The sequence below is a fragment of the Chroicocephalus ridibundus genome, chromosome 1, assembly GCF_963924245.1.
Source record: "Chroicocephalus ridibundus chromosome 1, bChrRid1.1, whole genome shotgun sequence".
Classification (NCBI taxonomy): domain Eukaryota; kingdom Metazoa; phylum Chordata; class Aves; order Charadriiformes; family Laridae; genus Chroicocephalus; species Chroicocephalus ridibundus.
The window spans coordinates 97952991-97977852 of record NC_086284.1 but is presented as its reverse complement, the minus strand read 5'-3'; the positions used below and the strand labels follow the sequence as shown (position 1 = coordinate 97977852).

The 24862-nt window shown below is 42.6% G+C and overlaps 1 long non-coding RNA gene across 1 annotated transcript in view; it reads left to right on the top strand.

Annotated features, from left to right (window-relative positions):
- The window catches only part of LOC134524196 (uncharacterized), a 79872-nt gene extending 72668 nt beyond the window's left edge, over positions 1–7204 (top strand). The window contains exon 4 of the long non-coding RNA XR_010073516.1: positions 7154–7204. This is a non-coding gene — a long non-coding RNA (uncharacterized LOC134524196). The remainder of the gene's footprint in view (positions 1–7153) is intronic.
- Positions 7205–24862: the final 17658 nt, after the last annotated feature.

The window sequence follows — 24862 nt, the reverse complement described above, 5'->3', positions numbered from 1 at the left end:
TAAGACACAATCTTCTTATTACTCTATGGACCCTCTGTCCTCTTGTGTATTTTAAAGCTCTGCTGGTTAATGGTGAAGCTAGAGCTGTGTGACTTCTTTTGCAATGTGCCTGGGAGTACCAGTTTGGAGTTAGAAATTTAGTGTCTTTAAAAGCATTTGCATTTATCAGCTTTGATGCCACTGTGCCCTGTGCACATCACTATTTCTGCTTTCTCTTAAGTTAAATATAGAATATTGCCTATCTGGAGCTGTGTGAGTTGATGTTTGTAACCTGCGTGTGACTTGCTGGTGTGTATTACTTCATGCAGATTTAATATCAGTACGTATTAGCCCTGGTTCTGTCGAACAGATGTCTATTTTGGGAAGCTTCTTAGTACCTTGTACCTGTTGCTCTTCTGCTGAGCATATTTTTCTTCACCGTTTATGGTCTAAAGGAAGCAAAGTCATGTGAGCTGTGGGATAAACATACGCGTTTAGGTGTCTGTGGCATAGTAGCATGCTGTTGTCATGTGATAATCTTCAGGCGAGATAAAATGTGTCCATGGCTTTCGCATTTCTCTTGTAGAGATTTCTTAAGACTTAAGTGATTGTGATCCTTATTTTTTTGTTGTTGTGAGGCACTTAATCTTCTAAATAATTTGAGGAACGCTTACCTAGAATACTAATTCTGGTTTAATTTCAAATTTTCTGAAGACATTAGCTGTGTCTGTACAGTAATCTGGGAGTTATGTTCAGATCTCCAGGCTTCTGAAGGCTTTAATGTTCCCTAATGACTTTTTTTAGATGTCCACCTTAATGCTACTTAAGATGTATGTTTTTGTTTGAAGTTGTAGACTTTGCATTTCCTTAATTTATACGTGGATAATGTAACACCCATCCCTTCCTAACACATGTAACTTGCCCCTTGTGATTCCAGAGAAAAGCTTGCTGCTGTATAAGATAACAGGTGTGATACCTTGGGTGGACTTGTTCTCCTTTTTGTTGGGGATGGTTCTAGCACTTACCAGGGAAGGAGGGGGGCTATCATCTTGCTGCACATCTTGTAGGGAGAAAGCGAATCCCTCCGAGTCATAAGGCAAAACAACTCCCAAATCATGCCTGTAGCCCAGGTTCCCCATCCTACAGGCGTACCACTAATTGATTTAAAACTCATATCTAGGCAGTCATTGTATCTTCTTTCCCTGGGTTACCCAGGGCTGCTTGGAGGGCAGAGTTATTTTCCCTATAGAAGAATAATGTGATCAGAAACAGTTTAAGCTCACAGCATAAATGTAGTAAACTCCAGATTGCACTTGGTTGTAAGCGGGGTGTGGGAAGGTGTTTACCTCCCCCAATTGAGTTCACTTCACAGAAAGGCAATTAGGAGGAGAGAGTGGGGAACACGACAGTAAACGAATATATATTCACCACCCTCCTACTGCATATTAGGGTGTGATACAGGACCAGGTGGCTTTGTAGCATCATCTCCATAATTGAATAATCAAGTGCCTTATATTGCAAAGTTCAAGTAACATACAAATGCTGTTCTCCTCTGAAGTAAGTATTAACTGCACTTGGAAGAGTAATTATCTTTAAAGCAGGTCCTTGAGGAGTATACAGAAGGATTGCACTATCAGTGCTGGGAAAGAGTCTTAAGAATTGTTGCCACTTGCTTGTTATCTGACTTCTGGATCAAACTTGTCACTGGCATGCTTTCACTTCTTTACGAGGTTGCCATTTCACATTGATGTTTTCTTTCCCTGGTATTCTCTGCTCGCAAGTATCCAGCATGAATAAATGACAGTGTTACTAAAGATGAGGGTCCCTATTTTCCATACAGAGTGGGTACTATGCAAGCTTGAGCTGCATGGTAACTTGAATCAAATTGCATAGCAAGGACGTAGTAGGGCTTTCAGAGCCTGACTATCAAAGGCTATGTGCTGTAGGGGTGTTGAGAGAAGCTTGTTTGAGTAACTTCAGCCAGCATCAGAATTTAGTTTTAATCTCATCTGAATCATATCTGCACTAAAAATGCAGTATTTCATGCTTAACCCATTTATTTTCTGCTCGTGTTTCAGTTGGATTGCTAGTCAAACTGTTAATATTTGGCATACTGGGGGTGTGCTGTTGCAAGGTGCATCCTGTTTAGAAAAAGAAAATTAAGCTAGCTAAAGATCTGATAAAATAATTTTTTGACGCGTGTTGAGTCTTGCTTAGCATCCTTATTACGACAAAGTCGATATGCTGTGAGCACCAACCTCTTAAATGGCTGGGTGGGACTCTTCCATATAAGCACTGTACCCTGACGTATGCCGGTAATACCCCTGCGCAGTAGGTCTGGCAAACCCTCGCATGGGCACGGGGGCTGCCAACAGTCTGTGACTCCTGCCCGGCTTCAAGAGAGGGACCCAGGGGCACACAGGTTGTGGGGGAGGAGGAGGGAGTGTGGTTTTTTTCCACTTTCTTTTCCCACCTCTTTTTCTGCTTTGGCAATCTCCTGCACTGTAACCCTGCCTTATGCTTAAAAACACTGGGTTTGTGTCCACGCAAGCAGATCTTAGCTGTAGGTGTTTCTGTAATACCATTAGTGTGCAGAAAGCTGCCTTCCATACGTCTTGTAAAGAGCTGAGCTGGAATCCTCTGGCAAGGTGTTTGTTCAACACCGCGGGCCTAAACAGAAACGTAACTGGCACTGTTTGCCATCTTCATATAAAATTACTGCTCATAAAATTGTGAATAAGTTAATTCAGTTTCTCACCTTATATTACCATCCAGTGGACAGTTACAACGCGCTGGGGTGTGAGCACTTACTAATAATAGCTGGCAACTGAATGCTACACCCTTTCAGAATGGTGTGGTCCTGATTCAGGTGTTACAGAAAGCAGGTTCAGTACTTCTCAGCATACAGCAGCCTCTAGCTTAGGAACCGTAACTCATGCTTATGCCCTTCCATGGAAGCTTTGTGCCACTCTTCAAAGTTGTAGGCTCAGTTATTCGTTATTCCATCACTTCTAGTGAGCGGTTTGCTTAAGTTCATATCCAACCTATTTTATTTATGCCTATGTAACCGATTTTTAGTTGATCTGCAGGGGTTTTTTTGCATGCTAGAATAAATAATTATTTACAGCACCCTTTATGGGTTTTTACCACTAAGGCAATTTCTTATCTATTTGTATCAAATCCTTCAGAGACCGTGTCTGTGAAGTCAACTCAAAAATAGATTCTGGTTAAAAGTAACTGTGTTTGCGTTTATCAGCAATTAAGTTTTAAAAACAAGCCAGTTAGTTGGCCCCTGAGAATGCAAGTGGTTTTGCCTTTAGGAAGGTGTTTTAGAAGGCTGTGCCAACTCTATACCTCCCTAGGCTTGCTCATACTAGTGTTCTCTGGCAAAGCAATTTAAAAAAAGTCTTGGGCAGGATTTTCTTAAATCTATTCAGCCCAATCAGAAGCTTCACTTAATGGAGCAATGTATAAATAGTGCGGAGAGTCAAGTGACCATCAGCTGGTCTGAATGGGTTTGACCACTACAGTCACAGGGTCTGAGGTATGCGGGAGCTGGGATCACTGAAAACACGCTTTGCTGCAGAGATATCCTGGCTCTGGCATAATTATGTAACTGCAGGGGAATTCATGTGCGTAAGAATGTGTTTTAATTAGACACCTGTATTTAATGTTGGTTTCGCATTCTGTATCATTACTGTGGGCTTTAAAAAAAAAAAGTTAGTGCCTTGGTTAACTTTCCCATTTCATTAAGTAGCACGTATTGCAACGCATAGCTGACCTCCACAATTATGCATTTCCTTTATAAAGTGTATGCCTACTCAGTTGAAACAATGCACTGATCTGTTTTACTGAATTCAGAACTTAAGACATAATGGCTCTTTGCCTAAGTTCATATTAGGTAATTAGAAGTTCTTGGCATGCTTGGTAAATTCTGAAATTCCATTGTATTGTGCATTAAGCATGGAGAAATATTTCTTCAATTGCAGTGCCAGTGCACTGAAATACAAGCGTTTTGGCTGTCCCTGGTGATGGCTCTATTAAATCTCAGTGAAACTGTCAGCTCTGAATGCTGAGATGCTGGCTTGCTTTCTCTTTGGGAAGTTACTGAAGCCAACATCCAGGTAATGACTTCTTTATTGAAAGCACCCCCCTGCCCTGCTTATAAATATCACAATTACAGATTCTAAGCAAACTAGTAAAATGGCACCTTTTTGTGTGTGTGTGTGTGTGTGTGTGTTCAGTTCATTTGACACCTGTGGCAGAGCTGACCAGAAAAAAAATTTACCAAATTCAATAACTTCATGGGAAGAGCTGTTATTCAAACCCGAGTAATTAGTGTTTCCCATATTCCTGCCCCACCTTGTACTGAATAGCTTTTCTCCCTTTTCATTACGGAGTTTAATGCTTGTCAGTGCCATCCCTGTTCTTATAACGTATTAGCCCATGACGTGACTCTCTCCCACAGAGAAGCTGCTTGATGAGGACCTGTTTGTTCTCTTTCCTGTCAATTCAACAGCTAAGCCTTTGATTAAAAAAATGAGTTATTGGCTTTATTCAAACTGGGAAAAGTATGGTGGTGTATATATCAGTTACCTTTCTTGCCTTGATTGATCTCCTTAAAGATCATTTAATCATATTAAATGTATCTTGATTCAGCAGGTAAAGGTAGGAGTCTGTTAGGAGGTGATTCACAAGGGTTCCAGTCACCTGCCTTTGTATTTGATGCACACCAGACATCCAGTAGGTTTTCTCTAATTTTTACTTGACCTGGTGATGGGCTCAGTTGCCTCTTGCACTTTTGGCAATAAACGTTCATATTAGTACAGTTCACCAGCGTCAAAAGCTTCACCTGTTAGTTTTACAGATGACAGATGGTGGGTAGATTTTTCTGAGTAACTTGGTATTTCTTGCTTTCATGGAGCAGTAAGGCTCCTATTTGCATAAATATGACACCCAGGCTCAACGGGCTCTGAGGATCCATGGCCCCAGGCTTATTGGTCCATCTTGAGGCTTCATGTTATGTACATGCAAAGAGCTCCCGCATCTCTGAGGTGTCCACAAACCAGCTCTGAACTTGAAGTGACAAACCCTCGGCCTTCTAACCTTTCCCTACAGTAGGTGCACAAACACACCCACTACTCCAGTGGTCTGGGGGTGGTTAGGAAATGGGGCTCGGGGGCTGCCCCTCAGCGTAGCTGGACTCCAAGCTCTGCTTCTCCCCTCACTTCACTTGCTCCTCTTAGAGTTGCAAGGGGCCAGCTAAAACTCACAAATGCCTGAATAGTTAATAATGTAATAAATCAAAAGTGTTTTCATTAAAATTCTAATTAAAAAAAATACATTTGTAACACCAAGAGTCTTGTATCTGCTGTCTGAGCCTCTTGGCCTCTCCTGGAAGACGCGGTGACCATGCTTTCTCTAGCTTATTCCAGAGCCTGCTTGACTGAGGATCGGAGGGGAGATATTCCCTCTGACTTTGCCGAGTGGCCACAAGCCAGAAGTGCCTGCGGTGGAAGAGCTCTGTCCCCATATGGGGCAGGGTGGGATGACCCTTGCCTCTGCATGCTGCTAGGCTCTAGCTGGGCGTGCTGCTTGCTCTGAGGTTGGGGATGGTGGCAATACGGGAGAGGGTTATGTTGGCTTGTCTTGAGAAGGATTGAAGCCAGGGAAGTGTAAAAGTGTTGCCTACAAAAGGAGGGAGAAATGGACAAGTTGCAGTAAATGAATTGTGCGAATCATTGACTTGAGTTCTCCAGCAAAGAAACGCAGAGTATTTGTTTCCCAGCTTCAGTGCTGCCGCTCTTGTGCTTCAGCGTTATGTACTTATTCCTGGCAAACTTTTGTCAGTTATGCAAGCTCCAGAGGTTAGCATAGGTACTGTATAGGGATTAAATAATGTTGATTCATGCTTAATTAATGCTGTTTGTGAAGGTGTATTGTGGAAAAGTTCAGCAGGGCATGCGTGCACCTCTTGTGCTTCTCTTACAATGGGGGCGTAACAGCAACCACTCTTTTCCAGAAGTATTTGATAGCAAGCTGTTCCAGTTATTGCTGTTCCAATAGACCAGTCTTTAATCACTGATATTATTGCTATAACCTAGTCAAACATTAGTGGTAAAACTGCTCTAAAAAATAAATTATTAAAAATACATAAAAATTCTCTTACAGTCAGTTATGGTTCTGTGTTTAAAAAAAAAAAAAAAAACACAAAACAAAAAACACTTGTCAGGCCAGTGCCAGTGTTAAAATACTCTGTCACTAAAGCTTAAGTTCCCAAATAAGTACTTTATTTAAACAAATACTTGAAATACTTGATGAGCAGATCTAACTTGATGGCCATTTTTTTGTTTGTCTTTATTGATACTGACATTTCTTGCAATATAAAACCTTAACGCTTACTCAAAGACTTCAAGGAGCTTCCTAGAGTATATTTCAGTCGCCATCAAAGACCAAGCTAGGCATTTATCCACTGGGGTTTTTCTGAGATGTGCTGCACTATGCTATAGCAGTTCTTGAGCTGGTAGAGGAGCTGGGATTCCTTCATTGACACCAGAGATGAAAGGATTTCATATTGCCCTGAATGGGAGTTTTTATGCAAAGACTCGAAATGCTGCACTGATTTCTAATAGAAGTTAACTCTAAGCAGCCCCCCTCCTCCTCTCTGCTAAATTATTTAGGAATTGTACTTTTTCTCATCGCAACGTGGGATACGTTTCCCTACTTCAGGATTACCTCTGTGCCTTTAAGTTTACATTTATTTACTGAATGCCCTTCCTGACAGGGTAAGAACAGCCTGTTTCTGAATAATTCACAGCTGCTTGTACAATATTGTTTGAGGATTAAGGAGAAACTTAAGGTGACTTTGGCTCTGTTCTTATTCTGCTTCACATTTGTGAGCATTTATTATCTGCTTTTGGGAGCAGGTCTTTAGTAATACATGGGGGTGAAACAGGTTATTTCAGAATAGAGATACAGGAACACTGTGAGAACTTGTTAATTACAAAAGCTAATGACTGCATGCCTGAGGTGACTCTCTTCTGGCACCACACTTTTCTGTTTACCGTTTACAAGAGATCTGTGTAATACCAACTGTAGAAAATTCTTTCTTTAAGAAGGCTTATCTACAGAACTGTTTCATATACTGATTTCTGTTTTTTAATTGTTTCTGCAGGTCGTGTCGGATTAATGCTGTGGATCGGTCGACCCAGAACCTGTAGTTGCCCATCAGTCGCTCAGTAGTCAGTGTAGATTCTGTCTTTACAATCAGCAGCTACATCTGGCTACTGGGTCTCTGATGACATCTCATATCTTCGATCTAGACTTTTTGTTGGATTTTTATCTTCTCTCCTGGGTGCAGAGCAAGTTCACAGTGTTAACAAGTTAACGTCTGAGGTGTGGCCCCAAATAAAGGATTGGATATCTGTTGGATCTACTTCACTGTAGGAATCAATCAGATTAAATACCTGGATGTTGTGTATTGGAAAGCAACAGTCTTTTCTGTAGCCCAGTCTTGGGGCTTGCAGTAGTCAAAACTGATGAGAATGTTTGCAAATTTGGTCAAGGAAGATAGTTGGACTTCACTCTTTCCAATGAAGAATCTTTAACCTCCCCTGCAAAGGGATAGGTATTGAAACAGGCACCTTGGCTGATCATACGACTACCACACGTTAGGGGAGGAAACGTACTGTGAAGTGCACAGCTGGTTTTTGTCGGTTGTTTGGGAAGACTGTCCAGGTTTGGGGCATGAACCTGGCATACAATGTAGATTTCTGTGTTTGTTAAGCAACAGCTACATTGTCTGCTGGGTTTCCAGCTGCCTGGAAATGCGAAGTGGAGGGTTATCTACACCTTTTTTGTTTTGTTTTGGTCAAGTTACTTTCCTTATATCTCTGAGGAAGACAATGCCATTGATGCCCAGTTGCTGCCTCCCCCTCTGTTATCACACAAGGGATCCAGCTGGTGTCAACTAGAGAGCTTGGAGCCAAGGTAGATCTGAAACTAGTTAAGGAAAAAAAAAAAAAAAAAAAATGGTCAAGGGATTGAAGTGTTCAGACACCTGAGCATGAGTAGCTGTCAGGCAGAAGCTAATGCCTGCTGCCTGTGTAACCATTAGTTTGCCTTGGTAATGGTGCTTCGCTCTTTTTTTTTTTTTTTTTTTTTTTTTTTTTACTTCAGATGGAGAGCTATATATGTGTGTGCTGTACAGTTAGGGAATTCTTTTTGGAGAAGGGAGTAGTGAGGAGCTATTTATAGATCTGACTTTTTTTCTTTTTTTTTTTTTAAGCATGTGCTGCACATAGCACGGCTTATACACAAAAAGTGCCTAGAAGTAATTGGGGAGGAATAAGATAATGTCTTGTGTGCTGACGCCAGCTGGATCTCTTGTTTCTTGAGCGGCACCAAACCTGGTGTGCTTCATTTGCGCACTGTATCCAGCCACGAGGTGACAAAACGGGCAGTTTCAATTTGAGAACATTAGTCCTGGAATAGGAGGGGACTGTTGTCCTCAGGCCTGGACTACAGTCACAGTAGTAAATGGGGAAGCTTGTGCAGTGGATGTCTGTACTACTAACCCTTTGTTGGCAAGCTCCATGCCATTTGCACTTTCATCATGGAAATTGGGAATGAAGGAACATATGATTTGGCTAAGCTTGTCTGTTCTGTCTGTTGGACTATATATATACATGGGTGGGTTTAGATCAGCAGGCATCCAGAACCCTTAGTCTTGAAGGGCAACGCGTCAGTAGGCAGAAGGGTTCCTAAGTGAGTGCTGCTATTAAAAACTGTGCTTTTGTTAAATAAAACTTTTCATGCAAAAAGCTGTGTGTCTTTTTCCTGTTTAGTGTATCAAACTGGGTTTGCACCAAATCCTCTAGGACCTGGGGACTATAAAGCTGTTCATTACAATGTCTAGTTTAGACAGCATCTCAATACTTGCATCAGCCTGACTGCTCAAGAAATATGCATTCACTTACACATTTCTACAGTTAAGTAAAAATGTACAGACAGTTGCCTGCAGACAATAGTTGGCGCAAATAATCACTCTTTGAAATAACTGTGGATTGTCTATATAGCTTTGAAAGCTGCTTGTTAAGGTTGAACAATTGTTTGTCCTTTGCTTTATATGTTGTTTTCCCCAATGCCAGTATGTTGGCATCTAAGTCTCTGACTTTGCAAAATTGGTGAAGACATAGATATAGCTGAGTCTTTTTCTTAAATTAACTGGCACTTCGCTTTCTCAATGCTGTTACTGATATTTCATTCCATATAGCCTCCTGAGTCTTGACCAGCATATGCACAATAGTCATAAAAATGGCAACATATTACTCTGCGATGTTTCTGTGGCTCATTTAGCCTCAACAGTATTAAGATATCAGCAGTTTTCATAGCATTGGTTTGTTCCTGTGTTTATAGTTGTTCAACTCAGCTTTTAAGAATTCATATCAGAATAAGGTATGGCTGCCCCAATTGTTTATGTAGCAAGCACCATAAAGCAATTCAAAAGCAGATCAGCCTAATGTTTAACACCAAGCCCCTCTCCTATTCAGTTTCACTTCCCCACTGTGTTTCAGTTAAACTTACGATGTTGAAATCCCCTTTGTGGGCAGGTACTTCTGGTTCCTCTTATTTTTCTGTCATGCTACTTGCTTTTCTATAGAGACACCTTTTTAAAAAAAAAAAAAAAAAGCACATGCCCTCCTGTCTGTTACCTTATTCTGAGGTTCTTGCTTTATTTTCAGTGCCTAGCATAGCTAATGCAAGCATGTAAAAGTGTTTACTCTTCCTACTGTGATATTTATTTTTTTGGTTCGTTGTTCCTTCTCTTCTGTATGGATTTCAGTGAAATTGGCGTATATAAATGCCTATCCCTTCCTCTCCCCTGCCGAGGTACCATTACTACTCCTCATGAGGCTGCTGCTAACATCAGCCTGAAGTCCTCCTTCAGCTTCAATGAAAGAGGCTGGATCCTGGGACATAATGTTTTCCACATGTTCAACCTTAGTGGTGTTCTCAGAGTTTCCATTTTCTTTGAGCGTTTGCTCCCAACAATAACCTTGGCCATACTGTTATGGTCCTACTACGCTGTGATGCTCACGAGTGTGAGGACTGACTAGGGTGCATGCTGTTTCTCAGCAGGGAAAGTGAGACCAAGGCTCTTGCCTGGCCAGAACTGTCCCTCTCATCGCAGCATCTCTGAAGCCAGGTCAAGGCAGTAAATGGTGAGAACACAACTCGGCTATATCCCTTCTCCAAAAGGTGGAGCTTGGAGTTTGGTATTTAGACTTGATGGGTGTTTTTTCTTTCCCACACAGTTTGCGAAGCAAATAATGGGAACTAAGGCAAGAGTGGCAGCTGGATCTGTTTGAACGAGTAGGTTGGAGAAGATCATAGCTCTTCCATAATTTCGTATTTTCTGTTGTGTCTCAGTTTAGGTAATACCTTCCCACACTGACATTTCTTCCAGTCCTCTGACTCTCTCAGAATTGACTTGAATTTCTATTGAAATCTTAATACCAGAAAGAACAATATTTTTACTTTCTGGCTCCAGAGGACTACAAGGAAAGCTTCATTGCCTACTATTTCTCTACTCTGTGATGAATAACTCTGTGAACTCCAAGCTGTGTTTTCTTGGCTGTGTTTATTCTTTGTATGCCAATCAAGATTCAGAGAACTGAGAGGATACATCTACTCCAACCTTGATGGACTTAAAGCACGTGCTGCCGTATTAGTACATGGTAGTGGCCAATACATTCTATAAGTTTCTTCAAAAAATACCCCTGGAGTCACCAAGTAGCTGAAACGGCAACAACAAATTTAATGTTTGCTAATGTTTTAATGGCGGTGGGGAGGTGACCAAAAAACCTAACCATACTTTAAATAGAACAGAGTAGTGAATGGGTTGCTTTAGTTGCCTGAAAGTGTGAACAGTCATTCCTAATGGGAGAGCTCTATCCATTGGGCTGGTGGCTTGTGATTAAACTACGGAAACTTTCTATAATTTGGGCCTCTGTTGCTGTTGTGAATAACAGCAGATTCTGTGTCTTATGCACAACTGCTTTCTGGGACGGTTTGGTTGATGGGGCCTGAGTGGGCTGTGGCTCTCTTCCCAGCTCTGCTCACCACAGAAGAATTCCCTGAGGCGGTACCTATGGAAGGTCGGAGCAGAAGGAAGGTGTTGAGGGTTTTGGAGCGGTGTCTAGAAAACCTTCCAGCAGGCACCTTTTCTTTCCCTCAGCGTGCACAAGCAGTTTTCCAAAGGCATAAACACACCTGGGACTCCTCACCAGAAGTACCCTCTTAACAATTTACTTTCGTGTCTGACTTAAATGATGTTGATGTGCTTGTGCATTTTTACTCTGTAAATACCCCTCTGAGTTAATAGTGAAAATTGCTTTTCTGAACTGATGTTTCAGGCAAGACGGACAGCCCTGGAACCTCTGTATTGTGTCTCTCTGGGCCTTTCCCGTTGGGCCATAACACAAGTCCTGTAGCATAGAAGCGCTTATACGCAGTGCTACAGCATTCGTAGATCCTGTCTGCCATGGGCTTGTTTGCACTGGGACATGTTGGGTTTTGCAATAAACTGGAAAACTAGACCTTGATTGTGGGTATATGCAAAAGCTCCACTAAAGAGGTGTTGAGCTCAAGTGGTCCTTGGCACTGGAGAGCCCCACAACTTGTGAATTTATCCTGTCTGTGGCTAGCCAGCTACTCATAAAAGCACTTGACCAAAACTGAAAAGCCTTGAGATCCAGTTTAATATTGACATTTTTCTCTTGCTGTGTGGCTTAGAGCTTGTAGTGGTAGCTCAAAGAAGATGCTGAACTGAACCTCTTAGGAGACAAGAGGACTGCTCTTAATTTTAGGGAAGTGGCACACCATTACTTGGCTAGTATGATAGTGGCTGTCTATGTGTACGGCAGAGAGTTTTAGTTTGGAGGTTTTCAAGAACAGTTGCTGCTCCTACACGTTAACAAACTTTATCCTTTTAAGTTGGTAATTTTTCTAGCTACTCTTAAATTTGGTTCTGTAGGTTGCTAAGTAACACCTGCACATACTCCATCTTCCATGTGCTCTGAATGCCAGTCTTCCATGCAAAACACCTTTCCAAAATTAGTGTCTGTCAAGCTCCTGAAAGGTAGTGGTGCTGTGATTCAAGTCAATCATGTTGCCTGCTGTAGGTGTTAATTCTCCCAGCTGAAGACACTTGCAGAATCACTAATATGGTGAATCTCTGAGCCCTTTTAGCTACAGGAAAACAGTATCTTCTGAAAAACTTACATGATAATTCTGGAAAGAGAAGTAAATTGCAGGAGGCACACTTATGGTATCAATTTATTCATTATGGTGCTAATGTATCTCTTTAAAGTTTAGTTTTATTTAATGTGCAGAGTTCTGAAGGGACCTGGGCTGAATCATTAGCTAGGTAGTTTTCCTGTGCCCCAGGGCTGTCCAGCCAATACCTGAACGGCTAGGTGCTGAGGATTTTAGGGAGGGATGAGCATTGGAAAGATGTACAGAGAAGGGTTGATGAAGAGTGTAGGAAAATTTCCCTTTTAGTTTGTTTTACCTCATAGGAGGAAGGATCTATACCTTCCCTTCCTCCATCTCTAGAAAGTCAAGATACTGTTCCACTAGGCATATGTGCTCAACCAGACACTTGGGGTATTTTTCTTCCTCTGTTTTCCTGTGCTTGTTCCCTGGTTGGTTGTATAGTCCAGGTAGGTGAGCTCTGCCCATTTTGAGAGGAGTATTGGCACCTGAACAGGGCATCATGTATGCCAAGTCCAGGAGCTGCCGTTGCTTTCCTTGAATGTACCTTCTGTTTCATGAAGTTCACTTGAGCACTACACACGCGGAAGAGTGTCTTGCAGACTTACGTGGAGCACTGAGATAACTCTGGATAACTTTGTAGCTGCAGCCTTTCCAATAAGCAAAAAATGAATGAATGTAAAAGTAAACAAACCTGCCACTACCTTTTGTCTGCTTTTGTAAGCCCAGACAACTGCTGCAAAGCACGGTGGTGGTGTTTGTCATGGTTACCACAGAACTGATTCGTGAGCTGTAGGACTAAGAACTGCGATAACCCTTCCTAATATCTCCCTATATCTACGTAGAGATAGATAGATAGATTAGCTAGATAAAGATGTGAAAGTAAGTTGTACCTGTAGTTGTGTGGCCTGTCTGCGTGCTTTGCAGAAGGTTCTCGATCCTTTCAGCCACGTGGCTAGTCCTGGGTCTGACAGCTTCCCAAGGGGCGTGACTTTGCTGTCTGTAGATGTTTAGCTGCTCTGGGCTATCGGCACAGCTCATGCCGGCGTGCTGTGTCACATGTTTTGGGTGCTCTTTTGTGCAGAGTTTGCTCACTTGCTAAATGGAGCTATCAGCTTTTAGGCTAAAGCACATTAAGCTGTTAAACTAAACTAGCGTAGGTACTTAATCGCACTTGGTCAACAGCCTGTGGCTTACCTGACGCAGTAAGAGAGATACAATTGAAGTCCTGGGATGGTCGCTGTGTTTGGCAGCAACATGGAAGCCACGGGAACTTCCAGGGCAACAAAGGACGTTAATCATGCAGTGTATATCCCATTGTTCTTGTTATCAGTCCCCTGAAACTTTTATGCCATTCCCAAAGTACCCCATTTTTTTTCTTCACCTATGGTGGATAACAATGAAAAAGTGATTTGAGGTACTGGTTAGAAGGCATTTCAGAAGCCAAATTTTCATAGAGGATTTTCACCTCAAGTGAACTTTCTGGTAATTTAGAAAGACATGGATTTACATGGTGGAATAAGCTGCCAAGCTTCTGGGTTTCTTTGTGTTTAATAGTGTTACGAAAAACAAAACCCTTCCAGTGGCCAAACTCCCTTCAATTCTTCCCTAACAACAAGGACAGTGTGATTTAATGTGCTTTCTTGGATCCAAACTTCTGCTGTGTTGTGGGACCACAAAAGAAAGTTGCTGTCCAGAATACATGTTCTAAGCGTGGAGGATCTTCATCTGCCCTGTAATGTCCCCCTTTTGTGGATGGGGAGTTGAGGCATAGTGAAATTAAGGGCCAGCCTTTCCCCTCTCCTCCCTCCCCAAGTGAAAATCAGGTTTGAATGGAATTCTCTGAATTGCTGCGTCTCTTGAGTGGCTTCTCAGCCCTGAGGGAAGGAAGACACTTCTACAAAACCTGCAGAGGACTGAAAGTGAGATTTTTATCTGTGTTTAAGAGAAATGGGAAGACAGAGGAGAGGATCTGAGTTTTGGAAGTCTTTGGATGTTGATGAGAAGAGAGAGTTCTTGCCTTTACTGCCGCAGCCTATATAAATTAGAATATAACCCAAGGAAGTGGGAGACCCAAATTTATTACCTGCAGATTGCTCTGACCAGAAAGTTCTAGACTGCTTGTCAGCAGAGGGATGCATTCATTTATTAAAGTAACATTGCTCTGCTGCAAACAAATGGAAGTTCATACATCCAAAGAGTAGAAACACAACTGTGATTTGGTGGTCAAAGCATACATGACTGAAATAGAGGGTGGCTTGGTGTAGAAAACCTGCTCCCCAAGACTGCTAGGCACGTTGCAATAAAGACATATTGGATGCAGCAGCCCTGGGAGCAGGATTGTTGCGATGGTTTTGCTCCTCAAGGACCTCCTTGTAACAGCACATTTTGTTTTCACCTCTGCTGACGGACGAGATGAGCTTGGTCCCAGTGTTTGTAATGAGAGAAGGCACGGGACTGGAATCTTTCTTTCCTTCTGCTTCCTCATGGTCCTCTGAACTTTGCTACCCTGTGTCCCAGAACAACCAAAGTGGGAGTATGACACACACACACACACCCCAGAACTGGGAGGTACAAGAGACTGAATTTGAAAATTCATTAGGTTTTTAGTCAGTTAAAAAAACTAAGTGAGGAAGCATATTAATGTTGTCAGTTTCTTATGCACCAGAGTCTCGAGAAAATATAATATAAAGTTTTGAACTCAGCAGATAATGCTGCAGGATGTTCTCAGCCACAGCTAATGCTTTGGCTGCCCATAACTGTGACCCCAGGAACTCTAGTTGGAGTTTAATAGGGTCTGTTGTACAAAAGTGAGCACCTCTATAGGTATTCATGAAGCGTCGTACTACCAGAACAAGAATATAAACTCCCTCAGAAAGGGATTTTACCACAGATAGAGACTTCCTTGAATGCTGTGTTGACATTCATTGTTTATCTGCTCAGACTAGTCATATTTGGAAACACTGTTCTATTCTGACATATGACTTTTCCCAGGAGCAGCAAGGCTCACAACGAAGATTTCACAATAAAGAAAATTCTGTTCCTCTTTGTGGGAATGTTATAGTAAAGCCATGACAACCCATTTGGCACAAGATTGTTTTGTTTTCAGCAAGGATTCCCCCTCCCTCCCCATCCCTACACATTTTTTGATGTGTTTCCATGTGTTGGGGTTTTGTTTTGGTTTTTGATGCTGCTTTTTTTTTTTCCCCAGGAGGGTGGGGGTGGATCATTTTACGTTTAGCCTCCCAGCCATCCGCGTGGAAACCATGCGATAGGTATGAAGAACCCAAGTCCAGGCTTGCGTGTTTCGGTGTCACCACACCAGCAGTGGAGTTGCTCCTAATTTATGGCCACGTGAACAAGTTCAGCATCAGGCCCTTAGGACCTGCTCAGCTGGTACTGAGCACAAGTTACACATCCTGCTCCAGGCAAAGGGGGGGTCACGGTGTGAAATATGGAGAGGTGACACAAACACATAGGCAATAGCTTAAATACAAGGTAGCAACTCCAAACCCGCATGGCTGGAAATGCTGAGGTACCTGTGGTCACCAGTGATGCCAGTAAAGATCAGACACCAGTATCGTTCCCTGGCTCAGTGCTGATGGCATGTTAGTGCAGGGCGTATTTGGAAGTCGGTGGTACTTCTGGAGGTTGTAGTTCATATGTCTAATCTTTTCAGACTTTTTTTTAACCACAGTGCATACTTTCAAAGTGGAAATTATTTTTGCCCTATTACACCAGATCTTCTTCTAACATACCAAGCTAACTAATCAGATTACAGTAAGTTACACTAGGGATGGCAGTCGCACAGCTGAAAAGTCATTAGGCTTTTGTGCAACCTTCCCTGGAGTTAAAGTGGGTATTTTGAGCAGAATAACGCATATGGTGAAATCTGGTCTTCACTGTAGTTCTTGGAAATTCTCTCCATGATCACAGTTTGCACCCACCTAAAATTCCTAAGTTATAAAGTGGGCAGCGTTTTCTTGCTTCAGTGTTTACTTCCCCATCCAAATACTCTCACTGCATTTTGGAGCTGGAAGAAGCAGAGTGTTCTACTTTCAAAGAAAGGAGAAAGACAGGAGGCTTTTAAAGATGTGACTTTGTGAGGATAGCAAATAAAACGGTGATGGCATTGCCAACACTTCTGAAGCATTTCTGAAAAAGCTGGTAGGCCAGCCTTAGTCTGAATGTGTTTGCCGCATGTTGCTGAAACTATAGTTCAGGTTTTGTTGCTGTTACTATTATAAACCCTAGGAAGTGGGTGTTTATAAGTGCAGTCAACATTCCCTCTGAGCAAAAAACTGGCCTTAAAAGGGAGTTGTCCCAACAGCAAGAAGGATTATTTAAAGAAAAAGAAAATGCTAAATTTTTGCTGTTCAGAGGAAAAAAAAAAAAGGAAGCAAAACCAGGGGTGGAATATTAAAGCTTTGCCCACACACAAACATTTTTTTCTCTATTTTTTTGGTGGCTTTTATCCAAAAGATATTCAGTACAGCCAGTGATCATTTGTGATGGAAGATGAGAGAATTGCCTTTTCTGCATATTTAATTAAATGGTGTTGTTTAATTAGGAAAAATTACAGTAGCACATCAGCAGAAATGCATTGTTACCAGTAGCATTATAGTATTCTATTGCTCCTAGTCACTAAAGTCCAGGACATGCTCTTCATATTTCATTTACACCTCTGCGTTGTTCAGTAGCTCCCTGAAGTTTTGGTACTGCACCAGAGCGAGCGGCTTGTGAGGACGCTCGGGAGATAACCAGCCAACCTGCAACTCTGGGAGAAGGGCGCTGGCTCGTGGCTGGGGTGGAAGGCAGGGAGGAGGTGAGCATGGACAGTCCTAGAACCGTAGAAGCCTCCAAAAACAGGTAACCACCAAGCAAGGTTTACTGAGTCACAGTTTTAACGTTGGCGTGCACTACAATACAATCCATACCATCACAGGGACTTGTAGTCCACTGAAACCCTGCTTCAGACCTGGCTTTAATGAACATCATTTATAAATCACATGCTTTCCAGACACCTCCGGTTTCCATGACATCTATTTCTCCACTTTCAGGTTTGACGCTTTCTGCCCCTTCTAATCTTTCTCTTGTGCCTTCCTGATGCAGGGATACTCTTAAGGTACTTATTGTCATCAGACAGAAAGTGAAGCTGCTGCTGGGATTTCTCATTCATGACTGGAATTTCTCTTTCCCTCCCCAGCTGCTTGCTGTTTGTACCAAGATGCTGGCACTTTCTGTCTGCTTCTCTGGGTTCCTTGACAAATTGGGCGCTTTCAGAAAAATCAAGTGCAGTGCTCCACTTGTGTGGATGTGGGTGTGCACATAGTTATCCATCCAGCTATCACTAATGCATGTGTACTATGTGACAGGATGAAGCTGAAGAACATCTGCCCAGGATAGCTAGCACTCAAGCCCTGTAAAGTATGTGCCTTAAAATCCCAGCATCTGTAGTCCCCTTAGCATAAGATTTTCTCTCAAGTGAAACTTTTAAAAAACATGCTTTGAGCTCTTGGGTTTGTACACTACAAACAAGCCTTTTTTCTTTCTGAGACATGAAACAAACAAACAAAAAGCCTTCAAATTATAACAACTTATTATTTAAAATGTATTGAGAAGCGTAGGGAGGCAAAGACATGAGACAAGACTTTTGCAAAGATCGCTGCAATGTTGAAAGGCTGCAGTCGGACCCTTTGGACTGCACCGCATGAAGTGCACACAGAGCTCTTGGGGCTGCGGTTGCAAATCAGTCCCTCATACCCTGCCTTCTGCCATTTGAGATTGTGTTTGCATCCAAATTGCTTAGGTTGTGTTCGACAGCGAAACTTTCTTCTCCAAAAAAGAGTAGAGCAATGGCAGTCTGCACTCCCCGGGGAGGGCAGAGCATTCTGCAGGGGCAGCTCTAGCAGCACGCCATATAGCTCAGCCTTATCATGGCCTTGCGGTGCTGTGGCTGCAGTTTGCCAGGCAAGATGGTTCTAGCAGACAGGACAAAGCCAAGGTGAAATGCACCCAGGGTTATGTAGCTGACCTAGGTAAACTGCTGCAGTTAAAGCTGATTTGATGCAGCACTTCAGTGTGCCATCTTTGTATCATGGTGCTGCCTGGCTACAGCGTGATGCTGTAGTTGGAGCTTTTGGGTCAGCCTGAAGGAGCAAGAAACAGCTTTTGTGCCTGTGCATTGAGGTGTCCATCTAGGTTGGTTGAAGTTTGATAAACTCTTTTTTTCTGGTTTGTGCTAGTCTGGCCATCACAAGAGATCATCATGTTTGCTGTCCCCCAAAACTGTGAGAGTAAGTACTGGGAAGCCAAAGGATATCACTGAACGGAGAAAAAGTCACAGGCAAGAAATGTGAAGAAATGTAGAGCTCTGAGAATATTTTCTCCATTGAATATTCAAAGCGAGGGCATTAAGGTGGAGAGTTCGGGGGAGGACTGCAAATTTCCTGTAGTAACTCACAAGGGGGTGAGGCTGGAACTGCTACATCGTTTTTGCTCTTTTATGATCAATTGTGATGTAAATGCTGATGGCTGCTTAACAGGCAAAACAAAGTAGGGAAATGATGAGTCATATGTACTCATAGCTTGTCTGAACAAGTAATGTGCAAGTTGAGTTTCACTTAAGTGCGGCAGAACTTTCCCCCAAGGATCGCGCTCACAAGGCAGGGCAGCGGGAGGCTGATGAGAGCTTTGGATCGGCTTCTGTGGACCCCTCAAGCAGGCAAACTTCATGATACTGAGGCTGGCCGGGTTCAGCATCGATTTTCCTAGAGATACTGAAATTCACGTGACAGCAGCCTTTACTGGAGTCTGTTGTGAAGCATGGGTGGAATTTCTTCTATTGCTCTTCAAGGGCACGATCACATTTCTCTTGATGTGAGAGAATATATCGTCCCTACGGAGGGAAAGCACCTACAGCTCTCTGGCAGTTGGGAAGAACTGGCTGGCTGGCCTTCCCATCTGAGAGGTTTAAAGAAGACTCAGTCTCCCTACCCTCACACTGAGATACCTCAGGAGGTATTTTTCTATTGATTATCTTATGTGCTATTGCATTTTTTTGTGTTTATTTCCTTTAGTAAAAGGATTTTCTTCAGCAGCAGAATACTTGCATTCTCCACAAAAGGAGGGATATCTTTACTGGCAATTAAAGACACAGCACTCGTTAGGAAGTTGGTAGCACAACTCCCTATGACTTTAGCACACCCAGGAACGAAACCCAAAGCGCATGCAAATCACTGCAGGTATCCGTAGGGCAGTAGCATGAACCTAAACTGTAATATCCATGGCACGCGTACCCATCTTTAGCTCAGAAATACTGTCGTTTTCCCAGCAGCTGTTCTGAAGGCTGATGTGAAGCCCAGCCCGAGCTGCCTGCTGTCAGCTGCTGGGATGTTACTGAAATAGGTGTATGGGAAACAAGTCATGGTTGTTCAAACCAGCCAGAAACTGGGGGAACCCAGTTCCAGAAACCAAGGTGCTGTGTGTGTGCGTATAGCAAAGGCACAATCCTTTGAAACTGTGCAGTGAAAAGGATCCAGTTGGGAACATGCTGCAAAGGGAACAAGAACATGGTTTTGCAGTTTTGAAAACTACTGTTTGAATAAGTAATCCAGTTCCCAATTCAGAACTAAAATAGCTTTCCTGTTAGTGCAGTGCTGCAGTCTGTCACAGTTGGCAACGAGAGTTTTCCCTTTTGGTTGACTCCAGGTTTAAGTAATAATAAGAATATGCCTCAAGTGCAGCTTCTCTTCACAAAAAGCCTTTTTTGCTGCCCCATCATTTCAACATTGTACAGTTACCTGTTTTTGTAAATGACACCTAATATGAGGTGCCATTTGAAACAGGAGTGCATTTTCTACATAAGTTTTGGTAAATGTATCTTGGGCATCTGCTCTCACTCCCAGAGTCATCTGGTACTTAATCACCTGGCTAATAAAAATTAAAAGTCTGATTCATATCTTTCTTACAACTGGTGACATAAATCAGTAGGAGCGTTACTGACTTCAGGCTTTTATTTACTTATATTATTAATGAAAACTTTAATATTACTTGATGAAAGCAGATGCCAGGTAAAGCAGTGGGACATCTCCTCTTATGCAGTTAACAGGGCTTCGGTGAGTCAGTGAAAGGCCGCCACTCCTGGAACAATTTAGAAAAAGTTGATTGAGGAACCCGGGGAGGTTGGGATGGGCCCAGTGCCGCTGAGCAAGCACGTACAGTCAACCAGCATCGGCCACCAAAACACCAGGGCACATGAGTGGCAAGGAGGAGCTCTAAACCACATTTGGAGGTTTCCGCGAGCAGGCACGTCGTGAGACAGAACTGCAGTGTCCACTGAGGTACAAGAGAGGTTTTGAAAAGACCAGAAATAATCAAAAGTGCAGCTGATCCCAAGGTGAACCAGGAGCAGTGCAGCAAGGAATCTTGGCCATCAGCGTTCACATGTCTGAAATAGAGAAGTTCTCAGGAAGAACTGCAGAGATCAATGTCCGAGCAATCCTGTGCATGATGTATGAGTTGCTTATGAAAGAAACCAGGGTTTTTTTGTGAATTCAGCCAGACGTGTGAAATGATCCATCAGATTTGGAATGAGCTGTTGGATTGATTAAACACAAATGTAATTAGCTCTTTTTCTTTTGCTTGATGCTTATCCTTTAAAATGATGGGGAAGCAGGAGAGAGCTCTGCTGAACAACTACTGTATTTTACACTTGTGAAAAATGCATGGTTGTTCTGTTTATAGGCTGCTCCGTAGCTGTAATCTTGAGCAACCAATAAGGAACTTTACCATCAGCAAAGCTAAATAAGAACAACCTAGTCATTGTGTCTTAGCAGTTTGCTTATTGCTGTAAAAACACAAAGTGCTCGTATTTATTTATAAAGGCTGTAGAGTGCACTACGGGCTCCTGTGACTAAAGGAGCTGTCCTCCAGTGTAATTTAAACTTCCTTGCTCATTCGTAACCACAACCACAAGGTTAAACTGACCTTCTCTGTTCTTCTGAGTTTCATCCCTGAAAAATGCACTGAAATCACACTCCTGCCAAAACTAAGGAAGTTCCCTTTATATCAATTTTAAGGCCAACACAGAACCCTGTCCCAGGTACGTGACTAAGTCTTAGTCATGTAAGCACAAGTTTTTCATCTTGAATAAGCCAGGATGCGTCCTCCCTTCTCTCACCATATGACAGATTTCTCTCTTGAAAACTATATCCTACTGGCATGAAAATTAACATATCGGCCTCAATCCTTCTCGATGACACTGCAAACACCCAAACCAAAAGAATGAAAAGCTTGAAGGAGATACATTGTTCTCAGACCATTACAACAGAGAAGCAAAACATTGCATGAGATGTCAGAGCAGGCCTCATGAAGGGAGCCAACAGCTCCAAAGAGAAGGCTCTGTCCTCTCTGTTCCTTGAGTGTCCGGGATCTTCCAGCATGGTCATCCAATTCAGGAGCATCTGACCCAGGACAGAGTTTTTGACTGTCATAGGCAGTAAAGAAAGGAGTATAGAAAAGCTCAGAAAATGAGATTTTAAATTTGGGAACTGGCAAACAACTGCTCTGATTTCTTACTCTTGAAACACTGTGCTGTGCGACTAGTGTGAGGGGTCCACTAATAAATCAGTCCAGTGGCATCCGATTCCCAAATAACAGGATTGAGTTGCAACCAAAAGTTAGGTACCAACGGAGACTAAGCCCTGAACAGGAGTTAAATAAGTTAAATATATGTATATAAACCTGAATATATATCCTTAGAGAAGAAGCTACTGTACTGGCTGCACTGACACATCTCATCTAATGGCTGTCATACAGAAAGGGGAAATATACCCATGACAAACAGGCACATATTAGTTATTTTCAGGCCCTGTGATGTAATACTTTTTTCCAGGCACTATTGCACTAAGTTTCTCTTTCTTGACTTTCTTTTTGCTCTAGAAGAAAAAGAAACTTAGCAAAACCTGCAAGGCACAGTCAATCAATGCCTGGATTGTGTCCAACTTACTCAAGTACATGAGCATGCACGGGAGAAATGGGTTGATTATTAAAAAGTCAAGTCTAATAGAAAATAAAGGAAAACTATCAGCAGGTATTTTAGATGTTCTTCTTACCTACTCTCAGGCCTTTAACCTGATTGTTTAAAGGCATGTTAAACTAATTGTGAAATGTATTTATCGGTTCCATTGCACTACCAATTTAGGGTCAATAGGAAATGCATTGTATCAGAGAAAAGATCTTCATGTTTTTTTTAAAATAATATGCAGCAAAATCATAATCCATCACCATTCAGAGTGGTGAAACAAAATTGAGAAGGAACCTTGAAATGCCAAATAACCATGTTAGTGAGCTCTGGTCTATGACTTACAATTTAAACATTTGAATGCAAATGGTAATCAAATGGTCTTGAAGTCTGTCCAAGCACCTTTGTGTCCTTAGAAGATACTGCATATATGTCACTCTGTGTAGGAGAGCACAAAAGGCGTTTGCAGCACCAACCTTACCCCATTCTGCTAGACTTGCTCTCTTAACATGAGCAATATGATTGTTTTTCATTCCTTGTCTTTCTGGTGCCAATTTCATAATTAAAGCAATTAAGGCTACAGCAGGTGGGACAGCAGGGACCATTTGAAAAACAAAGTCTAGCTATGGGTGATGCAATAGGTCCATTTATCAGCTTCAGAGGGGACAGGTAAGGCAGACAAATCATGGTCCTGCATCTTCACTTCTCAGCTGTGAGCTCACAGCTGAATTTTTGTCTACATTTAGAGAATCCAACTCCTCTTGGCAATTTCTCGTTCTTGCTCTGTCTGGCACCTTGCCTGCTAAGGTGTTGCTGCAGTGTACACTGGCATGGACATTTTAGCTCGAGCTAGCTACCCCAAGTTGCAAGAGCATCAAGATGAGGCCATGCAGGCTTCAGGACAGGCCACCACCAGAGTATAATGATGAGAACTTGCGTTTTTATTGTGAACGGTGTATTAAAAGCCTAGTACATCTTCACTGCAGCTGTTACCAGTGCTAGCTAGCATAGATGTGCTATCCCTTCATTTCACTATGTAGATGATAGATTCTTTCCACATCTCCCTTCCTCCCACTGGTCCTCCCATGACACAGTAGGATTTTGTCACACTCTAACATATTTTTCTCCCCATCCTCACGTTTTTCTTTGAAAACACTCATCGCAGGGAGTGGTGGTGCTGAAGCTCAGTGTGACACCATCTGTTTAGCAATCTCAGCCTGGTTTCCAATAGCCCACCTGAAATGCATGGTTACTCCCAGCCTTTCCTTCTGCTGAGGCAATGGCTGAGCAAGCCACCTTGCTTCTTGCTGGTGTCAGCGATCGCAGCCACCCTGAGCACATCAGCAGGGAAAAAGTCTTACTTCACAGCCAATGCTTGCAGAGTTTCTGTCAACTTCTACAGAGCCAAGATTTCACCCAGGATATCCCTGTTTCCCTGACGAAGTATTGGACAAGCACACGTGGAATCCCAAGGTGGGCGATAGGGCTGGTTAGTGCAGGACCCCTCTATGACCACCCCAGCTTTCTCGAAGCCCAGCCAGACTGCGTGCACTGCAGTGGTGTAGCCAAGTCTTGCGTAGCATGGTCTTGGGCAGCAAGAGCAGAGCAAATTTTGCAGGTCAGCAGCTGGATGTAGCCCTCCCGTTAATGGGACAGGGGGGTGGAAAATGACTATGCAGCTGCTACGACAGCATGTGTCCCAGGAAGCACGCAATGCGTAGATTTGTGCTAGCTGAGAGCTAGAGCTCTTCAGTTTTCTAGCCCACCCAGAGTAAAATAAACCCTAGGAACATACAGCATGGCCTTTGCTAGGAAAGGAAAGGAAAAGATCCAGAGCAACAAAACCCCCATATGCTGAATATCTTCTACAGATTCCCCTGCAGCCTGGCCAAGTGCAGTGCCAAACTGACCCACTAACCACAGCCATGCAAATCTCCAAGCGCTGGGCACCAGTTCATTCTGAAAAGTGGCTGCTCCTTGTTTAGGACACAACTTCCTTCTTTGCCGTTAAATCTCTGTTGTTGGCTCCATCTTTTGCTGTCGTACACCATGAAAAGCAAGCAGGAAAAAATAAATCTCAAGGAAAAGTTAATAGCATGATATGCTAATTAGCGAGTGTTCCTCAGAGCGTTAGTCCCACATAGTAACTACTGACCTGTTTGGGTATATTTTCAAATGCTCTTTCCTTTTTGGTGTTGGCTTGTTCCGCAGCTTTGTATTAAGCAGTTGCCTTAAAGACTTCATTTTAAAGCATGCGTTGCACTCACCCATCTGGCAACTTTATGTTGTATAATACAAGGGAGTGCACAGTATGTGGCATAAATTACAGACAAGAAGAATGCAACAGCACAGCATGTAGGGTAAATTAAAGCAAGCATTCTTCATGGCCCATAGCAGAGAGGGACAGAACAATTTTGCATCATAAATACGGGGAAAACATGTGTTTTAAAATGAGAATTTTAAAAAAATTAAATAAAAAAGATATGCCTTTGGAGGCAGGCAGTTTGTTCCTAGTGGCAGCAGCAACCATGCAAGACCACATAAAGGAATAAATAAAGGGATAATGCTAGATAACAAGCGGTA